Here is a 6,204-nt window from a genome sequence, read left to right as displayed (position 1 = left end):
AAATTAAAAATTAAAAATTAAATTTGCTCAGCCAGTGAAAATGGGTGTCTCCGTAACTAAAAATAGTTTCGGATCAGACTTACCTGTGTTGCCTGCAGGTGATCCCTTTCAAAGTTCCTGGATGGGTTGGTCAGATCTGCACAAACTGGTTTACCCTGTATTGACCAGGACAGGAAAGCAGGAGAGGACGAAGTCCGAGCCACTCATAGTGACCTGCTCAAGCCTTCGGTAGCGACAGCCAAGTTCTTCTGCCTTGCTTTCCAAAAAGAGTCCCAATGTAGGAGCATGTCAGGATGCCTGTATCCAGTGAATTCTGACTGATCCCTGACCTGACTGCTTGATTGTCCCAAGGTGTACGTCATAAACTGGAACACAGTGCCATGATCCCATATAGGGATTCATCCTGGTAGCCTGGAAGGGAGAGCTTCATCTTTGCCACTCTAGGATTTGGGATTTCTCCTCTGCACCGAGGCCTGTTAAGGCACTTGGGGACTACAATCTAAATTCTAGGTCTAGATGGAGAATTGATTTTGTTTTTGTTTTTTTTTTTTTCCTTCGAGACAAGAGTTTCTCTGTGCAGCCCAGGCTATCCTGGAACTCACAGAGATCCTCCTGCCTCTGTCTTCCCAGCTATTTATTTATTTATTTTTGGTTTTTTGAGAAAGGGTCTCTCTGTGTAGTTTTGATCCCTCTCCTAGAGCTCACTCTGTAGAACCAGGCTGGCCTTGAACTCACAGAGATCCGCCTGACTCTGCCTCTGAGTACTGGGATTAAAGGCGTGGGCCACCACAGCCCTGCTTTTAAAAGAGTTAATTCAGATGCTAGAGAGAAACGGCTCAGAGGTTCAGGGCACTTGCTGTGTGAAACCCAAACAGGAGCCACACTGTTGTTAAGGAGCTACATTGTTATACATTGTTATTAAGTCTCCATATCTTGCAAGAAGAAGTTTCTGTTTCCTAAGCCTAAAATATCTTGCAAACCATGTTTCACAATCTGCTCTGAACTGTGACCCCATGACGTATGGCCACCCCCTTTGCCTTGTTAAACTCCAGAACCTGTGATTGCCCTTTTGCCTTAGGAAAATGTGTCTTTGCAGATACCTTGATGACTCCTCTTCCACATGATGGATTCTTGCACTTATCTACCCCACAGGCAGCCTTGAGCCCTGGGTCCCCCACTCTTCCGAGCAGGTGCTAATAGCCAATTATCTCAGCAGCTGTTTTCTATCAACCCTAACCCTTCCCCATGAAAGGGACCTCAAAGGCCAGTGAGAGGCTGCTCTCTGAAACCTGGACTTTGAGAGAGGCAGCCAGCTGGCCAGTCTAATTAAATTGGATTTGGTTTTGCTCAGGTCTAACAGCTACTCTTGCAGAGGACCCAGGTTCAGGTTTCCCCGGGGAACATCTATTTCCAGGGCATCTGACGCCCTCTTCTGCTTCACACAGGCACACATGTGGTCCACTTTTAGGCAGGCACCAAAGATCCATGCACATAAAATAATAAATCCCTTTCAGTGTTGATCCAGCTGGGCTTGTCAATCACCTGCCCTAGAGGAGTTCTTATCCTCTTTCACCGGGAATTCTCCACCCTCAAACTATCTGAGTCCCATTGAGTTTAATAACCTGTCCTCCCTAGACGCCCTCCACGCAGACACTTCCCAGCTTCCCTCAGGCAGCCTGCAGAGCCTCCCTTCTTACTTTGAAAAGTATCCCGTCTTTCCACTACTGGCCAAAAACTGGTTGTACTTTTCCGGACACTATCTTTTCTCATTGGTTTTCCAAACCACATCTCTTCCAGCAAGAAGCTACTGTGTACATGTCCTTGCTTCACAGTCTCCATTAGGGGAACATGTCAACCCCGCTCAGACTCAAACGTGGCTTCCCATAAGTTTTCTTCTGGCAGCTGCTGAGAATTATAGTTTGTCTTGTCTGCTCAAGTTTTTTGTTTGTTTTGTTTTCTTTTTACAAGCACTGGGAAGTTAGCTTTGAGCTTTCTTTCTAGTCCATTTTATATTAAAAAGAAATTTCTTTGCAATTCTCTCTTTACATTTGTTTTTTTTCATTTTGTTTATGTGTGTTCACAGTTGGAAATGGGGGTCAGATGAATCTCCTAGCGTGCAGTTTGTCAGGCTTGGTGGCCAGCATCTTTACCTCCAGAACCATCTCACAAGCCCCTATGTTTGGTTTTTTTTTTTTCCTCCGTAGATTTTATTTTAATTTCCATGACTGTTTATGAGCAGGAATGGATATGCACGTTTGCCTCTAGAGGCAATGGAAACTGGACCCCCAGGAGCTGAAGTTACTGGCAGCTGTGAGCTACCAGGACTAAGTGCTGGGAGATGCACCCTGTCCTCTGGGAGAAAAGAAAGCATTCCTGACCATTGGACTATCTTTCCAGTAGCAGCCCCAGGGTCTTACTTTGTAACCCTGGCTGTCCTGGAACTTGCTGTAGAACAGACTGGCCTTGAAATCAGAGATTTGCCTGCCTCTGTCTCCCAAATGCTGAGATTAAAGGCGTGTGCCACCATAACTGGCTCTATCTATCATCTATCTATCTATCTATCTATCTATCTATCTATCTATCTATCTATCTATCATCTATCTAATCTGTCTATCCTAAGAGGGGGCTGGAGAGATGGCTCAGAGGTTACAAAAACTGACTGCTCTTCTAGAGGACCTGGATTCAATTCCCAGCACTCACATAACAGCTCACAATTGTCTGTAACTCCACCTCCAGGTGATCTGACACCCTCACACAGACATATATGCAGGCAAAACACCAATACACACATAAAATAAAAATAAAATAAACAAATCATAAAGAAAAAAAAGTCTAAGAACCCAGAGGCATGTACCACCATGCCTGGCTTCCATATTTGTTTGTTTGTTTAGTAAGTCTAAGAACCCAGAAGAGGAAATTGAAATTACTCAAGTAATGGTTTAAAATGAGGATTTAACCACCATTAAAGGGTGGTCAGTGGAATCAGGACCAACACAAAGCCTGGCCTTGGATTGAAAGAGAATTTTGACACTTTTACTCTTTTTTAAAAAAATTTTTTATTTTCATTTTATGTATGTTAGTGTTTTGCCATGAATGTTAGATCCCCGGGAACTGGAGTTACAGACAGTTGGGAACTGCCATGTGGGTGCTGGGAATTGAATCAGGGTCCTCTGGAAGAGCAGTCAGTGCTCTTAACTGAGCACTTTCCAACCCCTGACACTTTTGTTTCTAAAGGGCTATGAAGGAACAAATCGGTGAGAAGGGCCTGTTAGGTGGTACTTCCTCCACAGGGGTGGAGATGAATAGTCAGTTGTTCTGACTGGTAGCTACAGCATTCAAGTTTCTACAGTGTAAAGTTCTGGGCTGTGGTTGAGACATGGCTGCTGGTGGGATGGATTTGGCTCAGCAGGCCTTCATGGCCATTCCTTGAGGAGAAAAGGAAAGCCATGCAGTGAGAGCCGTCTATTTGTGCCTCACCTCCTCAGTCTTACACCCAGAAATGATCCCCTGTCCCTATGGAAAGACCCTCAGCAGAGTTCCATCCTTGGGAGTGTACCCCTCAGAGCTGACTCCTCAGCCTGTGTTTATTCACTCTCAATTTTCTGGCAAGTGCTTGTTGACACAGTCAGTCCTGGGTCAATATTCATACACAAATGGGCAACTAAAACACAATTGATAAAAGATATCGAGATCTTAGCATTGGCTTGAAAACACTTGACGTTTGATTCAAGTCTTTTATATTTATGTGTTTGTTTGTTTGGAGACAGGGTCTCTCTATATAGCCCCAACTGTTCTGGAACTTACTATGTACGCCAGGCCTCAAACTCAGAGAGATCTTCCTACTTCTGCCTTTACAATGCTGGGATTAAAGGTATGTACCGAAGCACAAAGTCCTCAATCTGTCAAGATTCAGGCATTTGTGCTGCCCTGACAGATCAAGGTAAGGCAGGGTTAAGCACTGAAAACAGCTAAAGTGTGTATGAGGACAAAAGTTAGGCTTTAAGTTTAAATGACTGTGCTTAAGAAATCTATGAAACAAAAATGCTGCTAGCCTATAAGTCTCACTTGCCCAAAGACCAATAACTTCCTGGAGTGCTGCGGGCTGTTGTTTATGGAAGATAACAAGCCACAGGTTTCCATTCCTGGAAGCTAGGTTGGTTGCCCCAACCGCACAGGATGTACTTGATCACACCTGGATGGAAAGTACGTCAGCAGGAAGTGGAAGTATATCAGGGCGGGGCAGTGGTGGTGCACGACTTTAATCCCAGTGTTTGAGAGGCAGAAGCGGGTGGATCTCAGTGAGTTCGAGGCCAGCCTCGTCTAGAGTTCCAGAATAGCCAGGGCTACACAGAGAGAAACCCTGTCTTGAAGAAACAAACAAACAAACAAAAAAAAAAAACAAAAAAAAACAACAAACAAAAAAGCACATCAGGATGTATGCTTGCCCCTGACTAGTTGGAGACAGGAAGGGAGTGTGTGGCCTTGTGTGTTTTGCCTTTATAAGCCTCTGACTAATTTGGTGCCATACTCTGGGAATCCTGGGTAGGGACCTGGTCAAATTTGGCTCAAATAATTGTGGCAGTAGTCTTATTCTTGCCTTGTGGAATTAACACAAGACCCTTCAAAGACTTGAAAAGGAAAGAGAAAAATAGCCCTCAAAAAGGGGCTGGGCTTCAGAGTGCCCTCTCTCTTGGTATGCTTGGTACATTTGTTTCCTCATCCTCGTAAAGGCCTTTTTTTTTTTGGAGCTGAGGATCGAACCCAGGGCCTTGTGCTTGCTAGGCAAGTGCTCTACCACTGAGCTAAATCCCCAACCCCAAAGGCCTTTCTTGACTGGCTGATGTTGTCTGCTCAGGCTTGCCTGTTTGAGCCTTCTCTTGCTGCTACCTATAGGACTGGAGATCTTTTTTTCCTTTTAATTCTTTAAGTGGCAGAGAAAACAAAGCTTACTTCAAATTTGGCTCAAAAATGGTGGTAATGGTCTTCTTCTCAACCAGTGGGATCAACTCGTGCTGGTGTACAAACAATCCCGATGCTTAGGAGACTGAGCTATGAGAATCAATATAGCCTGAGGCCAGCCAGGCACACAGGTCTGTCATAAAACACTAAAGGTCAGAGAAGGAAATGGACTTTGATACTTGTTCTCAGAAATATTAAGACATGTCAAAACAAAGCCAGGTGTGGTGGCACTCACCTCAGTCCCAGCCTTCAAGAGACATAGGCTGGCAGATCTCTGTCAGTTCAGAGCCAGCCTAGTCTATCTACAAAGAGTTCCAGGCTAGTCAGGGATAGTCAGGATAAAGTAAGATCCTGTCCCCAAAAATACAGACAAAAACAAACAAACCCCATAGACATGCACATTAAAAAAAAACAAAAAAAAAAAAAAAAAAAACAACAACAACAACCAAAAAAAACAACAAAAAAAACCTACAGAACCGTGCTGGGGCATATACTTACATGCACACACAGAAAACCAAGAAAAGGACACAATTTGAAGAGTCATATGTGGTATTGTATTCCCCCCAAATATTGTGCATGCTAATAAACTTATCTGGGGTCAGAGACAGAGCAGCCACAATATTAAACATAAAGGATAGGCAGTGGTAGCACACGCCTTTAATCCTAGCATTTCAGAGGCAGAAATCCATGTGTTCAAGGATACAGACAGGCATGGTGACTCATCACAGCCTTTAATACCAGAAAGCAAGCCTTTAATCCCAGGGAGTGGTGGTAGAAAGCAGAAAGGTATATAAGGCATGAGGACCAGAAACTAGAGGCATTTTGGCTGGTTAAGCATTCAGGCTTTTGAGCAGCAATTCAGCTGAGACCCATTCTGGATGAGGACTCAGAGGCCTCCAGTCTGAGGAAATAAGATCAGCTGAGAAGCTGGCCAGGTGAGGTTAGCTGTGGCTTGTTCTGTATCTCTGATCTTCCAGTTCACCGCATACCTGGCTCAGGTTTGATTTTATTAATAAGAACTTAGAAGACTCATGCTTACAGTCATACTTCGAAAACATGTATATGCACACTCTGAATCCCAATACTCAGGAGGCAGAGGCAGATGGATCTTTGAGTCCAGCCTGGTCTACAAAGCAAGTTCCAGGACAGGCAGGGATACACAGAGAAACACTGTCTCCAAACAAAAGGAAGTATGTGATAGGGCTGCTGAGATGGCTTAGTGCTTAAGAGCACCTGCTGTCTTGC

General features: G+C 44.3%; 1 non-coding gene across 1 annotated transcript; it reads right to left on the bottom strand.

The window, feature by feature from the left end:
• Positions 1-4,740: 4,740 nt before the first annotated feature.
• Positions 4,741-4,821, bottom strand: Trnaa-agc. The gene has a single exon. It is a non-coding gene; the product is annotated as a tRNA-Ala (tRNA).
• Between the last annotated feature and the right edge of the window lie 1,383 nt (positions 4,822-6,204).

This window comes from Peromyscus leucopus, chromosome 1 (genome assembly GCF_004664715.2).
Source record: "Peromyscus leucopus breed LL Stock chromosome 1, UCI_PerLeu_2.1, whole genome shotgun sequence".
Taxonomy (NCBI): Eukaryota; Metazoa; Chordata; class Mammalia; order Rodentia; family Cricetidae; genus Peromyscus; species Peromyscus leucopus.
This window is presented reverse-complemented; position numbering and strand designations above follow the sequence as displayed.